Below are 23,550 nucleotides of genomic sequence, written 5' to 3' on the forward strand. Positions count from 1 at the left end.
CTGCAGAAGACGAACTACGCCAAGACCGCGGGGAAAACCACGGACTCCCGCGCGGGGACTGGGCCGGGAGGGCGCCCCGCCGCGGCCCGGCCCCATCTCCGTCGCCGGCGCGGGCCGCGCGCCCGGCAGGGGCGGGAAGGGCCGCTCCAAGGCCGCGGGACGCGCCGCTGCCAGCCCCGCTCCGCGCCCCATTCCGCCACAGCCCGCTCCCGCCCCCGCCGAGAGCCATTGGCTGCGGCGGCCTGTCTCTCACGACGCCTCTCGCTCGAGATTGGCTGAGCTGCGGCCTCCCGCGCTCAGCCCCGCACCGGTGCAGGGGGAAGGGAGAGCAGGCAGGCCCGGCGGCGGCGACGCCCGTGCGTCCCCTCCCCTCCGTCACGGCCGGTGGGGGCGCGGCCGCTTCCCCCCGGCCCGGCCCGGCTCGGCTCCCGCCCCGCCCCCGCCGCAGTGCCGCCCTCCCCCGGCCTGAGGCGGCGGGGCGCGGCGCCGGCAGCCGTAGGGGCGCGGCGGCCTGCCCCCCGGTTAACGACACCCCCCCCCCCCCCGGCCTTGTGTCCCCCCTCCGGGGAATTTCCCCTCCACGGCTCCGCCGTCTTCCCGGGCTCCCCGCGGCCGAGGGAGGGCGGGCGGCGGGAGAAGGGGGAAGTGTGCGAAAGGAGGCGGGGAGAGCGAGCGGCGGCGGGCGGGCAGGTGAGCTAGGCGGCCATCCTGCTCCCTTCCTGCCCTTCGCGGCGGCGGCGTGGCGGCGGCGGGGGCGGTGCGTGGGGTTGCGGCCGCGCTCGGGCAGCGCGGCCCCGGGTGAGGAGCTGGGGGCGGAGCGGCGGCGCCCAGCGCGCCGCGGCGGTGGTGTGTGCGCTCTCCGTGTGCAGGCCGGCGGGCGAGGGGCGGCGGCGGGCCGGGCCGGGCCGTGCTGTGCTGCCGGGGCCGGCTGGGTGGCGGGGGGCGCTGCGCTCTCGCCGCCGGGCGCCGTTTCTGCTGGGCGGTCGCGGCGCCGGGCGGGGCCGGCGCGGCTCGGGGCAGAGCCCGGCGCCGCCGGCGGCGAGGGCCGGGAGGAGCCCGGCTCCGCGGCCGCCCTCCCCCCGTGCACACGCAAGTCGCACGCTCCGCGAACGCCCCCGTCCTCGTCGAAAGCTGTTGCATATTTTTTTTTTTTTTTTTCCTCCTCCCGCCTCTCGTCTCTTCTCCTCTGCCCCCTTCCCCCTTTACGAGAAGCAAACTCGATTGGATTTAATACATTTTCTTGGGGTCGGAAAAAACTCCTGCCTGCTGGATCTGGTTTAGACGCCCGACAGACAAGGTAAGTTAAATGGAGAAGCCTTGGGGAGTAGCAGCAGCAGCAACAACAACAGAAAAATCCTTCCTCTGCTGAAGGGGGTGGGGAAAAAGGAAGGAGTTCGAGCTTCATTTTGATATCCTGTTTTTAGCCTTTATTTTTCTGTGTTTTCCGCCTTGCACAGTTTAGCAGTCCCTTGTGTTTCTTCTCTCTCGCCGAAATGCTGTTTATATGAACGTAGTCGCTGGTTTCATGGAGACTGAGGGAAGAGTCTGGGGAGACGGAAAGTTTTTAAGCTTCTCAGACACAGAAGTTTCTTTGTTCGGTTGGAGAAGGTATTGAACTGAAAGTGATCGACTCTGCGACTCCGCTGCTTCAGCTCCTTCCCTTCCAAAACGATCGCTAACCCTGCGAGCATAATTAACTTCTCGTGAAATAAGAAAATCCTAGAGGAGGTAGTATCTTTTATTTAATCGAAAGATCTTGATGCTTGGCTCTGCCTCTGTCTGCCGTTTCTTGTTTGTCTTTTCCCTTGTTTTGTGGAATATCGGTTGGTGTCTGGCCAGTCGTCTTCAGTCAGGATAGCTGCTAAATTTCTTTATAAAACATGCCCCCGTAGTCTTCTATAAATGCTGTCGCAGTTTTTCCCCTCGACTGCTGCCGCCACCTCTCTTCCTCCCCTCCGCCCCCTCTCTGTCCTCAAGATGACGAGTTGGACCGCATATTTTTCAGCTTGTATAGGAGAGGTCTCTATTGCATTTTGATCTTGCAAAGTTTATCTAAAAATCTCCATTTAAAAAAAAAGGAAGTAGCTAGTGGTGTGACTACCTAAAAGTATGTGCAGTTGAACCTGCGAGTTAGGGTATCTGCCTTTGGTTTTGATGACCACTTTATAATTTTTTAAAGGAGTCCCATTTGAACCTGTTGGAAGGGAAATTAAATGCGAAGTTTTGGTGTAAGGTTTTGTACCGCTGATGCTTGTTAAGTTATGCCAACTAACTAGTTGCATGTAGTGAAAGCAATATTGCTCACCAGAGATCCATTTCACATGCCTCAAAGAATCAATTATCAGTTCTTTCTTGAAGGCAAGGAATTTCTTATATTGTGAATGCTTTAAATGAACTAGAAGCCGTATCTCTGTGCTAGCTTATTTAAATTTTTGTCAAACTTGAAAACACCATGTTGGTCAGATAGCATGTGTGTTCTTCAGTCTCTCAAGTGTCTGAGATGTGTTGGTATTTGTGAGGCTTGGGCAAGGTAATTTCTATTCAAAATTTTTAACGCTCCTGCATATGTAGTTCTTTAACAGCATCAAGTAGTGTAGTGTTTGAGGAAAAAATTACTAATCCAACTCCATCTGATACACCATGAGGAAAAATGTTAACATTTAACTGACCTGAAGTGGCTTCAGCGGTTGGTAACAAGTAAATCATTTGCCTTGCAGTTTATAAACTTACCTTTCCAGGCAGCAGTAAGTGTTATTCTTCGGCATCGGAAGGGGCTGAACAAAACAAATGACAGTGAACTTCTGTTTCCTTATACATTTGATGTTTGGCAGAAAAGCAATGAAGTCTAAATAGAGTAATCCTTTTACAAAGAATGATCACTTTCCAAAGCCGTGTTTCAGTCCCAATAATGACTCGAGATTCTTGGGGGGGCGGGGAATTGTAGCAGTGCATGACAAATTTAGTTGTAAACCACTATGTTCGTAATGGATGCAATTTTGTTTCTTTTCAGACCTTTTGTGTTTCTCATGATGCACTTGATATTTTTCAATGCCATGCAGAAGAATAGATCTTTGTAGTGGAGCCACAACTTTTTTATGCTAGTGTTTTGTCACCATGGTAGCTATAGATAAGGCCCTTTTTAATGATGAAAGTGTAATTCAGTACTGCTTACAGCTAATGGTTGCATCATAGAATGCCATTCATGTCATTAACATAGCTTAGGAGTTATGAAGGAGTGTTTTTTTTCTCAAGATCAACCATCTCAACTAAAAATCAGTCTGATGTTGGTATTCATATGAATAAAATGGTTTAAGTATACACATGGTAGCTCATGTTGCTTGAAACAGCACTTTCATAGCAATGTGTTGATGGCTTGGGAAAATACTCTTTTGACCTGGCTGTTCCTTGCTCATGAATTAAATTAAGCTCAAATAAACATTGGTAAGTTTAAGGAGGTACACCCACAGTCAAAGAGCTAGAAGTTACAGCATATGGCATGTTATGGAATATGATCGTCATTAGGATGGTAATCATATTAGTAAAAATACAAATACTTACTAATGTCTTACTAATAATCTGCCCAGCAGATAATATTTGGTATAACTGTAGTGCTCTATAGGGTATCTATTTGCACATCGCATTCATGTAGAATTGATGAGGGGGCTCCATGGAGAAAGTAGTATTGATTGCAAGTTTGCACAGTATATTAAGCTGGTGGTGTAAGAAAACAGTGTTACGATTTGTTCTGAGTGGAATTTGTTCAGTCTGTAGTCCCAGGCATAAAGAGCCATGCTTGGAACATCAAAGCTGAGGAAAGGCTTGCGCATATGTAACATACATCATGTGTAGCGTGTTAGCAATAGGTTCTAGAAATAGGGGATAGAAGAAAATTCCTCAACTCTGCTTTCCTGTAAGGGTGTAATGAATCACTGGCTGTCTGCTTTGTTTTCTTGTTTTGTTTTTATCCCTTCTGCTCCCAAGCGAAAAGGAAAATCTTCTAGGGAAAATGTTACATAAAGATCAAATGGTTGATATGTCATCTCTTCTGCAGATTCTCCCTGTGGAATAACCTGATCTGCTAAAGGAGGGTCTGACATTTACTCCACATGGAGGATTACAAATCTAACCTTTTCCAAATGACTAACCAGCTGAGTTGATGGAAAAGCTACTCTTACAGATATGAAAGTAGTAGACTGCATTCCTGTGTGAGCAAGTTGATGGTGACAGTTGATATAGGTAGTTACATACGAATTATCTAGAAAATTAAGATTTAGAAACATCACTATTTTACCTTGTCAACTTTTGAGTAAGTAAAACAGTATGTCAGACAACGCTTTTCACATCAGAATGAAAATATTGACAGTAACATGTTTATCGGTTTGTGTAGTAAACAGTCAATAGATAACTGACCCCCATCTCATATTTAGAAAGTGTAGTGTTCGTGGTAACCTGTTATACTGCTAGCTTAGTGTCTTTGGAACATCTGTGAAGTCCAGTGCATACTTGTGAAGTATAGGTTATGCCTTCTACAACTTCTAAAAGTTTAACTGATTTGGGGAATTTTGTTTAATGTTTTGAATGCATAGGGAGTATCTTAGTGTTCTAACTTATGAACAGTTCTGTGGCTACTCTCATGGCAGACTCTGGTCCAGTTCTGGACAAGAAGTACTTTTTTTTGGTGGGATTGGGGCTTCTCGAAGCTTTAAACATGGATTTCCCACTATCCGTGATGTTATTTTCATGTCTTGGGGAGCAGCTACGGTGTGCCACTGCAATTTCCAACTGGTGGCATGCAGAGCCCACTGTATGGTTATTGTCTCCTGCTGAGTAAGTATAGGTAAAACTGAGTGAGCCTAAATAACACTTCCTAGTGTACTTTAGTAATAGTTAATTGTTAAGCAATTCTGTTAACTTTAAAAGGGGACAGGTGATATAGAGAGTTGACTAATGAAAAGATGGGTATATTTGGGTTTTTTTGAAGGGTTTTTTGTTGTAAAAAGATTGATTGAAATACAACCTTTATTTGTAATTAAGAATACGGTGTTCATGTATTGTGAGTAAAACCTTATAAATGTTAAGATTTGAAAGTGAGGATGCTGATTTAGGAGAGATTTGTAAATCTGCCTAAGAAAAATGGAAAAAGTGAATGTTGCTATGCTGGAATTGGTAGTAGTTTTATCATATAGTAATCTTGGAATAATTCTTTTTTTTTACTGCTGCTCACTCGATTTTAAGATACTTGTTTCTCTGATGCTTAAATTTCAATATGGATATTTGGCTTATTACTCTGTTTAGTTTCATCTCTACTTCCTCTGAAGGTGATACAGAAGCATGATATTTCAACAGTAAATTGCACCTTCCACCTTTAAAAATACATTGTGACTTTGCGTAATTGAGAAATAAAGCTAAAGAAACCTCTCATTTGGACTAAATGAAACCAAACTGAAGTATACTTAAGTTGGAGAACTTGAGCATTGTGACTAACTTCTCTAGGGTAGTCAAAAAGTAGGTAGTTCTTTTCTGAATGTGGAACTAATTTGTAGAAACTTGATACTGAGCGATCATTATACATAGGAACAAAAAGTGATGATTAAGCAGAGTCTGAGGACAGTGTGTACAATATTGGCTGCTGTGGCTGTCCTGCAAGTTGTAATAATGTAAGAAGGTAACCAGACCTTTGGAGTGTCTTGTGTTCGAAGGCTCAATCTTGTTAGGTAAGATTGTATGTGCTCCCCTCTCCTCTATACATTTCAGTAGATAATGAGCGGGATGGCTATGCTCTTCTATCCTGTTTTTTGACATGGTCAGGGAAACATTAGGTAACAAGTACGCAACTCTGATTAAGGAAGGCAGGGGAGTGCTTTGTGCTTTGTTCAGTATAGGTCAATGATTAGGCACAGGCTAAACCATAAAGATTACTTACGTAGTAATGACAACTTCTGTCCCCATAAGAGCAAAGCTACCAGACCTAAGGGAAGTGATTCCAAAATGCACAACTTTTCTCATAGTGTCTCAGTTTTTAAATATCCAATATTACACACTTTTGTATCTCTTGTAAATAGAACTGTGGTCTCTCAAACTTCTGTTTCACGCTTTTGTATAATTGAATTCTGCAAGCATAAAGCTATATTGTATATGCAAAGTAAAACAACTCCTAAAAGCAACTGTTCTTTAAGATTCCCTTACTTAGATGCACATTGTGAGAATAGTAACTGGAAGAAACTGTAGATCAGTATCTTCAGAGTGTTCAGTTTGGAATTCACTGGGTGCATGAGCTTCTTTTCCAAACAAAGAAGTCTTCTAAGCATGATGCATTCTCCACGTTTGTATAGTTCGATGTGTACAGTGCTGTGCTTCATGTCTTGTAGACCCCATCATGAAGTTGGCTGGGTTGGAATGAACAGAGATACATAGACATGGTCCAAGTAGTGAATGGTCTGACTGTTCTGGACTATCACCACTTCCAGTGGGAGAGACTGCAGCTGTTTGAATAGAACTTCCTTTCTAGGAACAAACAGGTAGGAAGGAAATACTTTTTTTAGAGTGTTGAATTTTATGTTCTCTTGAACTTAAAACTGTACTTCTGAAGTACATGGTTGGGGTATAGTTGTCTTCCTGAGAGCTCCTAGTGCTCAGTGGCTACTTCTTGTGTCAGTTGTCTGGGACTAATTTTAGGAGTAGAAGTAGCTCTGAAGTGGTTCGAAGTGTTAGTAAAATTTACAAATATTTCAAGTGAAACACTTAAAATTTATTTGGAATGGTGGTATCTCCTTGTGAAGTGGCAAAGGCCTTATTCTCCTTGGTCTGGAAAGCTCCAGTGTTAGTAACTAAATTTAAAATATTTGAAGTTCTGTTAGTATATTAAAGGTACCTGCAGAAAGATGGTCCTGGTGTCTAAAAAGTTTCATGTTCTTCCTTAGTTCTCTGTCCCATAATATGGGGTGTAAGTTTACTATAGTAGCAGAAATAATTTTCTCAGCCTTCTTTGCTCTCCTTGTTCAGTTTTTCAGTACATGTCTTCCAAAACTTCCAAGCTTCCTAAGAAGGAGAGGAGAGGGCACAGATGCTTCAAGCTACATCAGTATATCTGAACAAACATCTGAAATGTAGTGCCAGATGCCTGTAAATGTCAGTCACAGGTTCAGTCATCCAATATGACTGTGGATGTCATCTTAAGTTTTTGGATGGTGGAAAGTATTTTCAGGCTTGTCTGGAAGACTTCTGGTAGGCTGCTAAGAAATTTTCTGAGAACTGCTGCTTTTTTTCACACATGCGACTAGTCCTCCTGGCATTCCTGTCCCTCGGGGCAGAAATGATAGTTTAGAAGATCAACCCAATTGTCAACAATTTGATCAGATCACTGCAGGTTTTCTGTCTTTACTTACAAGTAACCCTGAGGATAGGATGGAGGTTTATATGGATATTGGAGAACTCTTAAATAATGATACTAATGCAAATTATAGGTTTTTTCCTCTGTGGGAATGTTATGCTTAACAATCTGTACATGCTTATGCATGATTGTGGTTAAATGAAAAAACTTGGCTGCAAATGTATTTACAAGGTTGAGGCCTGTATTTTCAGCAAAGTGTGGCAGCATAGCAGTCTAAATATTTCATGACTTAAATGGTCTGTAAATACTCACTTTCCATGCTTGTCCTACAGAGTACAATATGCAGGTGTTGAATTTACTTAGTTTCCACTTTGGCCCATGAGGTAGGTATACTGAAGGAGGAGAAGAGCATGCAGGGGAGAGGTTGCTCTGCACTGGTATGTCGCTGCTGATAAATTTACTTGTTGTGGTAAATTAGTCTGTGGTGACCTGGAATCTCAACTTGGGAGTTAGGTCCTTTTAGGAGAACATACTCATTTTGGGTTACTTCTGGTTGCATAATCAAGTGATGTTCACCCTGGAGCTGCAGGTCATTTGATTTCTGAGGTGCTCTGTATTTTTGGGGGGTTGGCAATAAAGTTAATCACTGAGGGAGAAAATTCAAAAGTTCACATCTTTATGATTCATAGCTGCCCCACCTTTATACCATTTTTTTCAGTTGTATATTAGTAAAGTTATACAGGGCGATTTATTGTAAGTAATGAATTCTTTAGTAGATTTCCTTCTGGGAGGAATTACAGGCAGAGAGAATCAAGCATAGAGTGCTAGAAAATAATACTTAGAACAAACCTAGAATTTTACTTTAAGGTCACTTTTGTTGGTTCACATATGGGTGTTGGGAAACTATTAAAAACGAGGTAACAGTTAAGGACTCAACACCAAGTAAGAAGAGAAGAAAAAGATAGTTAAACCTGTGCATTTCCATTCTTTCTGGGAATGTGACAGGAAGGGGAAATCAATTGAAACTCTGAATTTGGCAAGCCATCTGGCTCTGATTCTCTTGGCTAAGATCAGAAATGTTGATAGAGGGGAGGGAGAAATTATCAGAGCCTTACTGTTTTATAGTATTGTTTAGTACGTCTTATTCGGACACTTTTTTCTGGACAGTGTTTTGTGAGGGAGGGAGCGTTCTGTGTCTGTTGGAAAACCCTGTTCTTCCAGTGCGTTTTTCTTAATCTAGACATTAATGCTTTGGGTCCAGTACCAGAGAGTTCATCTAAATAAATGAAATTACAAACCATACAAGCACCAGAAAAGCCAGATAGACTTTAAAATAGACTTTGAGAATAATTTTCTCTTCTGCTTGCATTTATCTGGGTGAGCTCCCCTTTTTTTTTCAGGGAACACTTGTTTTTCTTGCTTTACTGAAGCAAAGCAGAAGTGTTGAGGATCATGGCATTCTTGTATGCATTTTGTAACGCTGCTTTTACTTGCGAAAAGACAGTGGAGCTGGCAAACGTTTCTGTGGGATTTTCCTGTGGGATCTGTGGGAGAGGTATTGTCAAGATTTCATATGTCCTGTGGTCTTTCATGACATTAGTGTTACTGAATTGGTTTTGCAGCAGTAGCCTGTGACTTGTCAAGGGAAAGGTTATGGCCCTGTCAATGGAGCAGGTTAAAAGAAAGCGTTCTGGAATGGGAGAGAAACTTGTCTTTAATCAGTACTTTTTTCTTGTCCTCTTTCTTCTCCCTCTGCAGAAACCAACTGATCAAGAACAACAAATTGTTCTTTAAACTTTTAAAAAAGGTACTTGCTTTCTCTCATTTGTCCCAGATGAAGTGTGTGCCTGCTGATTTCCACTGAACTCAAATATGTTATTTCATCATTTTAGATCCATAGATCACCCATCATTCCATTTGTGTTAGATCTTGACAAAGTTTTAAGTTCCAGTCTCAGAGTATCAAAGGCATAACCTTCAATCAAAATCAGAATGTTACTTATTTTCCCCAAACCTGTATTAATTTGGTTTTAATATTTGAAAAATCAGAAGGGAAGTATGCACTGGACAATTCGAATATTTTGAAATTACAGTTATGAAATTTTTTGAAATTCCTGCATTGTGCGATTCAGTTCTGTTTTCCTGTTTGGAGGACAAGAAACTGACATGTTAATAATAAGTCAGCATGGCAGTGTCCCACTTTTTACTTCAGTAGTGTCAAAGTAGTGTTGTACCTTTTTTTTTCCTTGCTAGAAAGCACAGGATGTCAGAAGTTAAGTAACACTTTAAGCTAAGTTATTATTAAATAACCTTTGAATTCAGTTTTGAAGCTATAATTTGCAGTGTGATGAAGGAAAATCTTAGTTCTATGTAAACCTTCTGTCAGGTGAAAAACTTGCTTTTGACTTTAGATAGTGGATTATTATCTATGATGGTAACAGCACTTTAAGAGAAACTGTACTTGATTATAATTGTCTAAATTCCAAGTAATTTGTAAAATTTTTACTGTAAGCAGTATGCTGTCATTCTTCTCTATCTAAAGAGGGAAAAATACTTTGGAAACCATTCAAGAATAGCCTTCTGTTAATTTTGTTGTAACAGTTGCTTATCTGATTTCCAAAATGCCTGATGTAGTAAAATAAAAATAACAGCTCTTCTTTTCTCTTTAATCATCATCCATTGGCTTAGAGCAACACAAGAAGTAAGTACAGAGAAAAACACTTTAGTGCAAAATAATATTAGGTTAAATGTTTCATTACTGTTGGGAGTGAAAAGACATTATAACTTTGCAAAAATCGAATGCACATTGTGAGAGCAAAACCAAGTAAATAGAGGACAAGAATAACGGTGCTTAGCCACATGGGAGATATGAAGAGTCTTGCAGTTACAACCACAGTTCCTGCAAAGAAGAGTAATTCTTGTGCTTCATAATTGTGAGCAACTAATTGGAATGGATCGGGATTTATATATCAGTTGTCAAATTAATGTAGAAAAAACAACAGAGTTCAGGGATTCATTTCTTTAGCCAGGACAGTAACTCTTAAAACTACTGAGAATGTTGAGCTAATGTATGTTGCAATCATTGTATAAACTAGAGGGAGAAGATGCTTAGAATCGGAAAAGTGCTCATTTTTTAAAAAATACTTTTGCTCTCTATAGAAATAGTGACTGCTACTTATCTTAGCAGTGAAAAAGGTGTATTAAAGTAAAACTCTTTTAAAAGCTGCATTGTAAATGTAAGCTTACTTAGTACTGCATTTTAATACGAAACAAATGTAAAGGCAGAACCTAAACCAGCTTCTTGAGGTGAATAAGACAAGACAGGTAGAAGTGTTCTTTGAGGAAGTATTGTAAAGCAAAATGGAAGTCCAGTTGTATGTGCTCTTTAAGCAGTGACTTTCATTAGGGCACTGCATCTTTATATGTGTTTTTTGGTAGGATAAATGTTTTTGAAATCTAACGGTCTACAAATGAGGAATGAACACAGATATCCACATGCACTCCTCTTTATTTGAACTCTGATCTATGAATGTGTTTCCTCTTGTGTTACTGTTACACAGACTGAATTGTGTAATCTGTCTAGGTTGGGTGCAGCAGTTTTTCTGGGCAGTTTATCCACCTTACTAGCTAGAGGTTTTGAATATGGTTCCTCCTCCCATGTACCCAACCTCTGCTTGCTTTGTATCTCAATCTCATATTGTTTTGGGCCAGCTGTGTTCTTCTGACCTCTGTTGTTTGATCCATCCTTGTTTTAGCTAGGAATTGCTGCAATTAGTTTTTTGGGGGGAGTGCATATAAAGCAGGGCATCAGGGGCTGTTTTGTTCTATTATGTGGACCACACAATTTAGAAAGCAAAATAGCTAAGTAACCAGAAATAGTTTCTTTTTTCTCTCTCTTTCTGTTTTCATTGTGCTAACTGTTACATGTTGCAGATTGCCTGAATTCATCTGTAGGCAAATAGATGGAGTCTGGTAAATAGAGGAGAACTTTTCTCGTATATTGAAATACTGCATATTTACAGCAGTGCAGCTTGCTTGTTTAAAAACCTTTGGTATTTGCTGCAGATGGCTGCATAGTCTAAGGAGTGGCTTCCTGGCTGCATTGTACATGAAGTGCCAAACACGATGAGAGCAGTTTTGTTCTGGAATGCCAAAATACATTGAATCTGTTCAGGAAGGAACATATGTCAAATGAATAAAAATATCACACTCATGTGAAACAGTATGTGGTAGTTAAAGTTTTTCAAATCTGCTTTCTTTCCTGAATTAAGGTGTTAAAAAAGACTCTTAGCATTAAATACCAACTGCTGGCTTACACTTCCAGTATTTTCACTACCAGTTGTTTCCTCATACCCTGTTTTTTCTCTTGATTAATATATGCCATAGATGGAAACTGAAACATGAAAGTTATCAATAGGAGTGATGTATAGGAAAGAGATTATTATGTTTTCCTCCTTGGATATCTATGCCTGTGCACTGTATACAGGTTTTTGGTGGGGGTTTTTTGTTTGGTTTTGGTGTGGGGGTTCTGGATGTTGGGTGCTGTTTTTTTCTTTCCTTTTTTTCTGAAGGCTGATATCTTACGTGTTTCTTTACATCTTTGAGAGCTGTATGTAATTGCTAGATACCATGGGTAGAAACCAGGGTTGATGAATATAAAAATGAGCATTGAAAGATGTTGCTCTGACCACACTCTAATTCCAGCAAGTTCTCGAGACCAAAGTGGGAACATTTTCAACTAATAGCTCCAAATATTGCAGGATGTTATTATGATAAAGAAGCAACCCAGGGCAGGGTGAGCTTTGTTGCATATTACTTCCTTGTTTGCAGAGGAGGTGGTAGTCTACACTTTGATTTGTCCCAGTTGGAAGGCAAAGATATTAAAAATTGCACTGACAGAAAAATACACGTTTCTCTAGAAGCTGTAATTCCATCTGATCAGTTTCTAACTAATACTTTGCATTGATTTTTCTTATCTGAAATAATTAGAAAGCCTTATTTTTATAGCTCTTAAACCCAGAGGAATGAAGTATGTATCTTTATGGCAATTCTGCTTGTCCTTTCTGAGTGTTGTTTCTCTTGTTTGTTTTTTCTCTTCCATCACTATAATTAGGCACACAGTTAAAAATTAACTTCAGTTAATTATCTTACATAAGGTCTTTACTGCTGTTCTGTCTTGTGTAAGAAGCGATGAGGTCCCTGAAAGAGGACAAAGGGAGAGCAAATGTTTTTATAGCTGTGGAAGGCATAGGTTTATTTAAATTAAATATTTAATAATAAAGTAGTTTCATCTGAAGCCTGACTGTTGCAGAGGCCATAATTACTATCATTTCTATGCTCTTTCTAGTGATATTTAGGGCTCAGTTGTGAAGCAGAGTTGAAAGCTTGGTATGTTCCTGTCTCCTGGATTGAAAGAAGAGATGCTGCTGTTTCTTCTTCTGTTTTGAATTCTACCCTTCCAGCTCCCTGAAATTTTTAGCTGTACTATGGTAATGATAACACCAATTGAGGATGTGCTCATCTGCTGAGAGACGAGACATACAGTTTAAAACAACAGAGTTACTTGTTTGTGAGTAGATCCACATCAGCTGGGTTCTCATGTGCTTTTTCATTTGTTTTGACAGTCCAGCTGTCTTCCCTGATTGTGATGTATGTTAGTTTGTCTAGTTTCAGCCTTCTTTGAGATATTTATGAGAGAGTTTATAGAAAACATGTTCAGGTATACAAGAGCTTTCCTCCTTCTCAGCCTTCATTATTCTGTGAAGTGTGGTGTTTCTCTTCATTCTAGTTACCAAATTTTGTGTTTTGTAAATGAATAGTGGTCCTGCTAGCCAAAGGGAGGCCTGACCTGCTCAAGCAATTCATTCCAGTGTTTCTACTAGTCTCCCAGGTATCAGTGGCTACAGCACTGTTCTGTAGCTATTGAATTGTAGAAGTACAAGAAATAGTAGTGCAAAGAAATGTTCTTTTAGATTTATGTTTTTCTTCTGTCCTTCTGAAATGTACTTCTGGTACAGCATAGCAAGTGTCTATGGGTGTCCTCCTCTTCTCCCCACCTTAGTGAAGAGATAGTAATTATTTCTCTAGAATCTGACCTGGTTTCATGACATTTTCAGTGTGAGATACCAAGTTAAAACTTATTCCCCATTCAGTCCTCATCATAACTAGTAACAAGAATTCTTTTTCAAATGAACTTGGAAATCAGTTCACACGTCTGTGTTCAGGTTGGACTTGCTACTACAAACACTTATCTTAATACAAGGTTGGGTTTTGCCATTCAGAACCTGTAAATGGTGGCAAATTGCAGTATGTTTGCAACAGTTAGAGGACATTGTCTTTTCTTACTGTTTGACCAACTTAAACTCTCATCAAAGCCCTTGTCATTTCTGGTTTTAATTGACAAGTAAGGCTATGGAATCTGCTGACTTTTTTCCCCTCTTTGGAGTTCAATCCAAATTTTCTGCTAACATCTTTCTATGCTGTTGATAGCATTGAAGAGACAAGTTCATGGATTTACCCTGTATCTTTCTTGTTACCTCTCCATTAAAAAGTTGGTTTGCTTTTTTCTTCAAGTACTTTGCAACTTAATTCTGCTCTCTGTGATTTAATTAACCATGACATACTATTGACGTGACTTTTAAAAGTATATTGGCTGTTATGATTTGTTTCATTCTTTCTTGTGTTTTCTTCCTGAACATGTCCCTTCTCCCTAGGCTCTCCAAGACATTGATAATGTTGATTTGCAAGCAGACCAGGGATGGCATCTTGGAAAAATTTTTTTTAATTAAAAAACCGCAAGCTGTCTGCATTTCTTCCTGTCAGTATTTACTGTTAAGTGTGTTTTTTCAGGTGTGTGATGTGCTGATTAGTTAATCAATTAATAGGAGAGGCAGTAGAAGACGAATTTGGGTGAGAAGCTTGTGTGTAGAGAGACTTGCTTTATATCCAGACACCTAATGGTTAACAGAAATTATCTCATTACATGGACTTCATATGGGAGAAATCGTCTTTCCTGTTAAGACTGGAAGTAGGATGCATTCAGCTCCAATAGGTATCATCAGCTATAAAGTGGCAGCTTCTGATGCTATGGAAGCTTCACATGCATCTTGTGTATCTTCAGTTACTTTATAAGAGCACTGGGACAGATGAAAGATGCATCTGGATCAGTGGCACTGTTGTGTTTCAAGTCTCAATTTCTCTTTTTACGAATCTTTTTAATATTCAAGGTTTGAATTACAGGTTGATACTCACTGAATATTTTTCTACAATTTTTAAAAAATCTTAATATTACAATTAGCCTCAGCTGAACAATTGAAACTCTTTTATCATGGGCACTTCTTGACCAGATACCTTCTTGTATTGGTTGCTTTGGAATTTAAGAGGGGTTTTTCTTTACTTAAAAGAAAGTAAGTGTAAGTGAATTTTTAACTTAACCATGTTGGGGATGGTGGTCTGTTTTGTATACTTTAGTCTTATTCTCTCAAGTCTTTCATAAATATAAAGCATTGCTTTGTAGGCAAGTAATTGGGTTTTTTTTTTGTGTTGCAAAATCATGCATAGCATTTGCGGAGCAAGGGCATCTTGCAGTTAAGACCACATCCTGTAAATATTTCTTTCGGTGCTGAACTCAAAAGTGTACAACATGAACTGGTGACATAGTCACTGTATGGACCATAACTATTTACTGACCTGACTGAATGTCTTTGCTTCTTCTTGGTTGTCTGGAGATATTTAGCATGGTTAATTTGTCTTTTTTACATTATTCTCCCCTGCTCCTTCGCCAAACTTCTCATCTTCACTGGTTGATTCTTTCAGGAAAAAAAACTACTAAAGCTATGAATTAAAGGCAGACTAAATTATAAAATGTGATTCACATGAATGGATTTTGCTACCAGCATGTGCTGTTACGCAAGCATATTTTAATGCTTACATGTTTTTGATACATCCTTTTCATACTAAGAGAAAAATATTAAGAGAAATATACATAATAATGAAATTATCACCTTTAAAGGGGTCTTAATTTATAAAGCCTGAGACTGAATGTATATTTGTGGGAATCCAATGGAAGATTGGCAAGGAGGATTGTAAACATGCTCCAGTGACTTGCAACTGGAGTGTCAAAAACCACATGTATCACACCAATTGTTGTTTAGCTTTGTCTGTTTGATGGGTAGAATGCCTGTGCTTAAATAACACAGGCCTGAGAGAGACTCAGAGGCACCTGTCTGAACATCCTTGAGATTCCTGCCCTGCTGTGGGAAGGATCAAAGTACAGTGGAAAACTATGCTTGTGAAAATGCCTGATATATAAAGGCAATAGCAGCAGGTTCAGCATCTTTTCTTTCTTCTTCTTTTTCCAACTAGCAAGGACCGAGCCCCGTGGTGCCTGTGTCCCTGATTGCATGCCTTTGCCCGGGTGCTGCTGTGGAGATCCCCCAGGTAGTGAGGTAATGAGAATAAATTTACTCTTTGTATTTCATCTGTGGTTGTTCCTGTGTCCTGCCTGTGCTGGCTCACACATCAGTCTTATGTCCTCATGTCAGAGGAGATGCAGCTGTGCACTTCCTCTTTCCTTTCTGAGGGGGTCCTTTTCTTCATATGTGAAGACTTGCTATGAAAGGTCAGTGAGTTGATGAGCAAGCTGATCTGATTAGAAGAATTTTCCCCCAGATATCTTGCAGAGTTAGGTTTTTTGGGTCAGTTACTGATTGGACACATGGTGTGGTCATGCAAACCCTAGATTTAACACAAGGCAGGTGTGAGGGGTAAGCAGGGCTTACTCTTTCTTTAGCAGTCTTTAGTTTGAATTAAGCACAAATGGAATTCACTTGCCTTTTGAGTTTCCACTCCTGGTTTGGAGTAGTCTTTCATTTGATCACAGTGAATGTAAATGTTGTGCTTCATCATCACTGATTTGATCATTAATAATCCTTCCATAAAAGTCAGAAGTGCGATTAAAAACTGGGGTATTTACCCAGTTATACCTCTTCTGGGGCAGATTTAAAGTGTACCACCTGCTCTCTTTCCTGCTTTTTTGCCATATGCAGGTTGGCTTCTAGACTTTGGACAGTAGGCTGTTTCATGTCTCTGAAAAATGGTTTGTAATTGCTTCAAGGGTGGGAAATAACCATGGTAAGAAATGAGATTGGAAGAGGAGACGTAGCAATGAAGTTATTTTTTCCTGAAAGCTGTCTTACAGAGCACTTGCTTTTGAGACTTTTGCACCTAGTATTTTTAGCTCCTTAGGGATTTCTGGTGGATTTATATTTTTTATTGTCCGAAGGAATGTCTTGACCGTAATGTGTAGGTCAACAGTATTTGTGAGATGCTCTGCTTTCAAATTAGACCTCAAGGCTAGTGTCAATGGAGAACTGACAGGTGATGGTCAGTCAGTATGATTGGTAAACGAGTTCATGTGTTATGTATTATCACTGGTAGAATGATGGACCCAGAAATGTCACTGATAGTGTGGGATGCCATTACTGTATTTTACTTTTTCATCTCAGGCAATGTAGAACCACTTTCATTCATGGAGGGATTAGAAGTGGAACATATTTCAGGAGGCAGAGGGTGGAAGAATAGAAGGTATTTAGCTTCATCATTCTAAAATCTGGGAAATTTGCCACGTGTATATGAAGGTGCTGTGTGACTGTAGTGTGGGGCCATATATGATAGTCTTGCTTGGCTGTCCTGCACTCGTGAAGTGCAGGTGACAAAGCTTCTGATATTTCTCTCTCAGAAGGGGCAAACCCATGCGGTAGGGAGGAGGTGGCATCAGTAGGCATGAGGTAAACAGAAAGAGATTTTTTTCTATGCTGGTACCAGCTTTTTAAGACTCTTTGATACTGTGCTTATCTCTGCTTCTCTGAAGAAACTAGAGTGGAGTGATGGTTTTAGTGAAACGTCAGCTAGTGAATCAGTTAGTGAATTTTTGTTCCCTTTCTAAGAGAAGGAGGCAAAAGTGTCCTGGTTCCTATTCTCTTAGATAAAATGTGTTTCTTGATATCTGAGTTAAACTGTTGTTCCCTGGAATGCATTTCTTAGAGCCACTGCATGGTGTGCACTGTTTCCTTCTTCAGTCACACCTGTGTTACTAACAGTTGCTTCTCCAAGAGAGCTTAGCTGGACATTGCCCTCTTACTGGAATAGTAACCTGTCAAATGGATAGTTTTGAAAACATGTTTAGGCAGATAAGCCATTTCTCATGCCAGTAGTTGTTTCTTTGTATGTCCTGCTCTTTAATCTGTGAAATAACTGTCTATCTTCTTGTTGATTATTAATGTATTTCATGTAACATATCAGAGGAAGTAGTGATTGCTGGAAGAGAATTTCTTTTCTTAAGGTTCAAGGATGGAAACAAAGCTCAGCAGAAAACATTAAGTCCCAAATTATTTTGAATGTTATATTTAAGAACATAATTTGTGTGTTAGTTGTTATTACAAATTATGTAGTACAAGGATGAAACCCTTCAGGATTTGGAGATAGTGAAATCTGTCCCTAAGGTAGTTCTGAAATGGTGATCTGCATAGTTGAGAGGAACTACTGTGATGATACTAAATTCTCTGGGACTGAAATCTTATGAAACCAGGATTCAGTTTCTTAAGATAAAATGTGGTGCAGTCTTTTTTGTTTCCTTCCTCACTGTCCAGATTCAAAATATACTAGGATTTTTCTTTAAAAATGCATCCACAGTCTAGTTAGGAAGTAAAAAATGAAGTGTCTGTTGACCTTGTAAATAAGCCTGAAACAATTGTACATTTTTTTCATGTTTCCTTCATGTGACTACTTCATTTGTGAGAGTTTATGTGTAATAAGAATCTAGAGCATCGTAAATTAGAAACAACTCTGAACCTGAGGCTGTATGTGTCTTTTTTTGGCATAACTTCATGTTTGTATTCATCCCTCCCCATCCAAGTGAGTATGTGATTGAAATATTGTGAACTGCACTCATGTTTTCTGTTTTTAAAGTTATTTTTCTTCTGGATTTTTCCCACTTAAAACATGAAGGTTTTTTGTTTTGTTTTGTTTTTAAATGCTGTAGTCTTGTCTCTTGGGGAAGAGTCAGAGAGACTTTTGAGGGACTGGAGTCTAGTTTCAGTGCATCTGTTGTGTCTTGAAACACTGGGCAGAAAGGATTCATGAAGGATAACTAGTTATTTTTACATTTCTTTTTTGTGCTGTGTGATTAGAATACAATTTGGACACTTCTTTTTAGCTATGTGTGTATATATTTATATCTATATGTCTTGAAATAAGAGGGGAAAAATGGGTATTTTAAGATCCAAAATAGTTGGCTGTCTCTCTGCTAAGATCATACATTTTTTGGTATCAGTCCTGATACTTAGGTATGAACTGTGAGTCTTGCATATTGAAATTATAGCCAGTAGTGAAGCTGAACCTAGTATACTGCTGAAGAGGGTTCCTTTTCTCCCTTCCCCTCCAGTCATTCATCTGGAAAAGAATTTAGGATCTGATGTCAAATTTATGTGTTTAGGTTGTGTAAAAACCTGTCCAGCTACTCAAGAGCAAGTACTTAAACTCACTAAGTACCTGCAAGTTGATGCCCTCTCCTGTCAATCAGCTAGCTTACAACAATCTGAGTTTCTATATATCCAAATTATCTATTAACACTTTGAAGGATAGTAGTCAAGTATGTTTAAGCACTGATTTTTAAAGTGGAATAAATATGAGTCAAACAACTTATTGTAACATAGGCTAAGTAGTTTGTGTTATCTGTAATTATATGCATCCTCTGTCCTACTTAATGGAAAAAAATAATATGCACAAAGTATTTAGTTGCTTTCAGACAATAATTGTGGAGAACATTTGTTCTTTTCACACCCAGTTGCATTAATGTAGCTGCTAAATTATCAATTTTGTATGTGTATTCCTAGTAATTATGTTCATGAATTCGTAAGTTACATTTTTCCCTTTAGACTGTGGATTCAGCTAAACTATGCTTAAAAGATATCTAAATACCCTTTTTTACATTGTCACGGTAGACGAAGAAAATGGAAAGGGAAGGATCATGTAATAAGTGATTTTTCTTTCTGTCCCTTGTGAAAACAAAATGCTAGGTTTTATACATAGATCTACTGAAGTATTATAGAAGAACTAACAAATATCTCAAATAGTCTTTCTGACCCTATTAAAACTCAACTAATGGAATATTTCTGATTAATTTTGCTGCTTTAAGTGATTGTTTCCATTGCTTAATGCTATCAGTAGTTGCACCTAAGATATGATGATTCTTTTTGGCTTAATGTGGAATGTGTAGTGAAATCCATTATGATGTTTCATCTGGCATCTTCCTCCAGTAAGTCTAGTTAAAGTGATAGATGGCCTTGGATTATAATGTAATAGTACTCTAGTGATTTAAGCATGGGCTCTAGGATACGTTCTTTGTCTGAAGTGCTTGATAGCAGTACTAATCTCACCTTTTTTGCAATAGCTAAACAAAATTTCATGTATCTAGACAGACCCTGATCTTTCATGTTATAGAGCTATTAAAAAAAAAAAAAAGCCCAACAGTAACACAGGACTAGAAACAATGCAATGAAAAAATTTTCTTATGTTTTTTAATTCACAACTTTATTTGAAATGTAGCATGATTTTCACAAGTGTGGCAGAGGAGTAAAATCAAAGTTGATATCATAATTCTCTTTGCACACACAAAAGAACTTGTTCTCTGTCAGATATTGTCTGTGAGGGATGATTTTGTGCATTCAACAGCACAAATCTATCTAGTTCTGAAAAGTCCTGGTTGTTCTTAACTCTTCTGAAATGAGTTTATAACTCAAATGTTATATGGGTGCTTATTCATACAATGACCTGCCCATCAGGGGTTTGAGTTAGAATTGATTCTTGGTGTTAATTAGGCAGCATTTAATTTTTAATTAAAAATTAGGTGTGTGTGATAATGAAAAAGCTAGAAGTATATTGTAGCCTTAGTTCTACTTAATTTCTAAGTTGTTATATGTTGGGCGAAACTTGCACTGGGAGAGGAAATGCTAGAGCAAAAGATCGGTCTTCTAAAGATGTGTAAAATGCTTATTTTCCTACTCCTCCCCAACCCTTAACTTTTGGATTCTAGCTTAACACTGAGCACTTGTAGTATGTATGCCAGGGTAGTCAATTTTCTCATTAAAGAAAAAAGAATTCTTGAATTTTTGACTTAGTAACAAGAAGGTGGCTAACGGTTGTGGGAAATATATTTCAGTTACCACTGGAGTTAAACTGATGTCTGTCTTTTGAACTTATGTAACATCTTAATCATCAGTAGGATGGAGGAGTGTTCCAGTCCTCTTTTCCCATCCTTAGATAAGAATCTTTTATGTAATTATCTTTACAACTGTTCATTGTTTATATAGCCCTAAAGTTACTGTATTATTTTTCTTACTACCAGGGATATAGTGAAAGGGTTGGTGATTGAAGCAGTAATGGAGGGTATCACAGAGTTCAAGGGTTGATAGAGTTAGTCACAGACTTGGTGTGGAGGGGTCAGCGTGTTCAACAGTCCACTGTTTATAAGGATGCCACTTAGATCTTGAATTGAACTGAAAGATTAATCTTAAGTGGAAGATTGTGAGACAAGGGAGAAGGAAGTTACTAATCTCTAAGTTAAGAGCCAAGAAAGCTTTTTCAGCCTTTACATCATAGACCAGCAGTTCCTGAATGGCATGTGTATGAGGGGAGTTGCGGGCCAGATATAAAATTGATTTAACCCGATAGTCTTGTTAGTACTTTCAGTCATGCAAAAATTTTGGCTGTAGGTGGGAAAGCAGTAGGAAAATTTCATAAGGAAAGTTCCAGAGTCACCACTATAAGGGACTCAAATTTTTCATTCCCAAGCAAGCCAGGAAAGTAGCAGTACAGTCATCAACCCTGGCATCCTTCAGAGTTTCTAGCTGTGCTATTGGAAGCACCATGGGGAGCTGATACCAGCAGTATTTTTGAAAAGGTATTTGAGGTCTGTTAAATTATTACATTAGTATGGAGGTTTTAGAGTTTGTTAAATCCTCATGGAGTGTTCAGGAAATGGCAGAAACAATTATTTTAATGATGATTGTGTTGCTCCTCTTTGTCTTAGAAACTTTAGGAAACTCAGTTTTGCGACTGTGTATTGAATGCTTTATCAAAAGAGCATGCTAATCAGGATCTGATCTGAAGAATCTCTTTCTTGCAAGAAATATTCCAGTTAGAAACCTAGATCTATTGGACTTCTTTTTTTTTTTTTTTTTTGTGGGATGCATTTGCTGTTTTGAAAGCAGATGACAAGACTGTTTTGTAGTTTATTGTCCTCTCTTCCATATTTTGGCACCTTATTTGAGCTGACTCCAATGAATGTTGTCAAGATGAAGCTGTGGGTATGCTCCATATACATCTTATTCTTCCTGCATTATTCTGGCCTACTAGCCAGGACCACATAAAAAAAGCTTTGTACCGTAAATATACAGAGTATATGGCAGTGCTCCACAAAAGCTCACCAGGCTGAGTGAGCTTCTCAGAAATAGATCCAACTGCTTGTCAGCAACCATCTCCACTCTTGCCAATGGCTGTGGCTGCAGACTTCCAATAAAACCTCATGTTAAGCTAAATGAAAGGCAGCTGGCAGGTCCAATTAAAATAATTGCAGCTTTTTAAAAGCCTCATCTGTTGCAAGGAGTTGTATTTCCCCATGAGGGCTGTGAGAGTATTTGTGACTGTGTGGGTGGTACAGATTCTCGTTCAGAGAATGTGCTTGAGACTCACCGTAACAGCAGTGCTTTAAGAGGAAGTCATCCCGTTGAGGTCCTGCACATAACTTCTTGTTGGTTTGGTTACATTTTGTTAACCTGATGATTGTATTAAAGCTCCATTCATACAGGTAACAGAAAGGGAGCTGGTTTTAATTCAGTCTTGCTAACAGTGCATATGTTTTGGTTGTGGCTGCCATAGAAGGAGGAGATGATAATAAGTTCTGGGGTTTTTTGTGTTTTGTAACACTGCTTTCTCTGTTTGCATTACTTTGAGATTTGGCAAAAATGGGTAATTGTAGAATGGTGCTTGTGGTGGCAAGTTACATATTACCACTTCTGTGCCCTTCTTTAATTCTGGTGTGCAACAAAGTTAATGTGTGGATTTGAAACTGTCTTTTTGTGCGAGGCCCCTTACACCTGTCATAGTGAAAACACTTCTTTTTCACAGATCCATGTGGATGGTTTAATAAACTCTGTTCTACATCCTGGTGATTCTGTGGTCCAAGTTCAGAAACTGATTCAAACTCCTGTGGTGTGAATTGGCAGCGGTGGAGTGATTCGGGTAGGTAACTGTGTGGGAGATAAGGGGAAAAAAGTGTTTTGGATGTACTTACTGTTTCAATTACTCTACAATGTACTAATAGTATCTCCTCTCACCCTCACCTGTAAGAATGACAAACTTATGTTTTAACTGCTGAATTTGTATTACAGTAGCTTGTAGGGACGATGTGTAAGAACTGTGTATTGCGGTTGCTTTCTGTCAAGAAGTACTAGGGATATTCACTGCAGTGGCACAGTCTGTTGTATTTGGGCCACAGATCATGGTCTGTGTGTCTGAGGTTTTAACATGTTGATATGTCTCTGTGTGAGCACTTTTGTATAGGCAACGTGGCTTGCATTGCTTCTGCTATGATTTTCTGCATTATTTATTTACTTTGAATGTTATGTCATGTATGCAAGGTGGTAACCCATTTTATGGTGATGTATTCAAATAGTTCTGTACAAAAAATAAAAGCAGTTTCAAATACTTCTAGCCTGGCTAAAATAACAAATGCTATTATCCTATCTAGAGAAAGGTTAATATGACCGGGGCTTTTTTGTTTGTTTTTTTATTTGTTTGTTTTGGGTGGTTGGCATTGGTTTTCATTTGCAAGCATGTACTGTTTTGGTTCTGCACACTTGTTACATTGTTAATGGTATGTTTGGGGGTGGCTGAGACTGAAGGGTTTTTTCTGCTTTAAACTTATTTTTAATACCATAATTCAACAGCAGATGCATGTAGCTCTTCGTAAAGAATTGTAGGGACAATACAGCCAGAATGATGTGATGGTTTTCTAGTAAGCGTATGCCTAGCTGAAGTGCCACAGAAATCTTTAGTAGATCACAGTATGTTTTAGTCTTAATACACTGGAGTAGCATCTCTAGTAGAATAAATCTGATCCTAATATACTGTCTTAAGTCCTAATTAGGACCATTGAGCAAA

General features: G+C 39.5%; 1 protein-coding gene across 3 annotated transcripts in view; it reads left to right on the forward strand.

Annotated features, from left to right (window-relative positions):
- The first annotated feature begins 638 nt into the window (after positions 1-638).
- The window catches only part of ERBIN (erbb2 interacting protein), a 127,618-nt gene continuing 104,706 nt past the window's right edge, over positions 639-23,550 (forward strand). The window contains exons 1-6 of one of the 3 annotated variants that reach the window (XM_074931192.1): positions 640-690; positions 1,213-1,297; positions 1,458-1,728; positions 6,369-6,518; positions 15,694-15,776; positions 22,516-22,629. The gene's annotated coding sequence lies outside the window, so the exon portion shown is untranslated. Of the gene's footprint in view, positions 691-1,174; positions 1,298-1,457; positions 1,729-6,368; positions 6,519-15,693; positions 15,777-22,515; positions 22,630-23,550 lie in introns of those variants that run through there. The other 2 variants (XM_074931194.1, XM_074931193.1) reach the window with 2 other exon arrangements.

The sequence above is a fragment of the Athene noctua genome, chromosome Z (assembly GCF_965140245.1).
Source record: "Athene noctua chromosome Z, bAthNoc1.hap1.1, whole genome shotgun sequence".
Classification (NCBI taxonomy): Eukaryota; Metazoa; Chordata; class Aves; order Strigiformes; family Strigidae; genus Athene; species Athene noctua.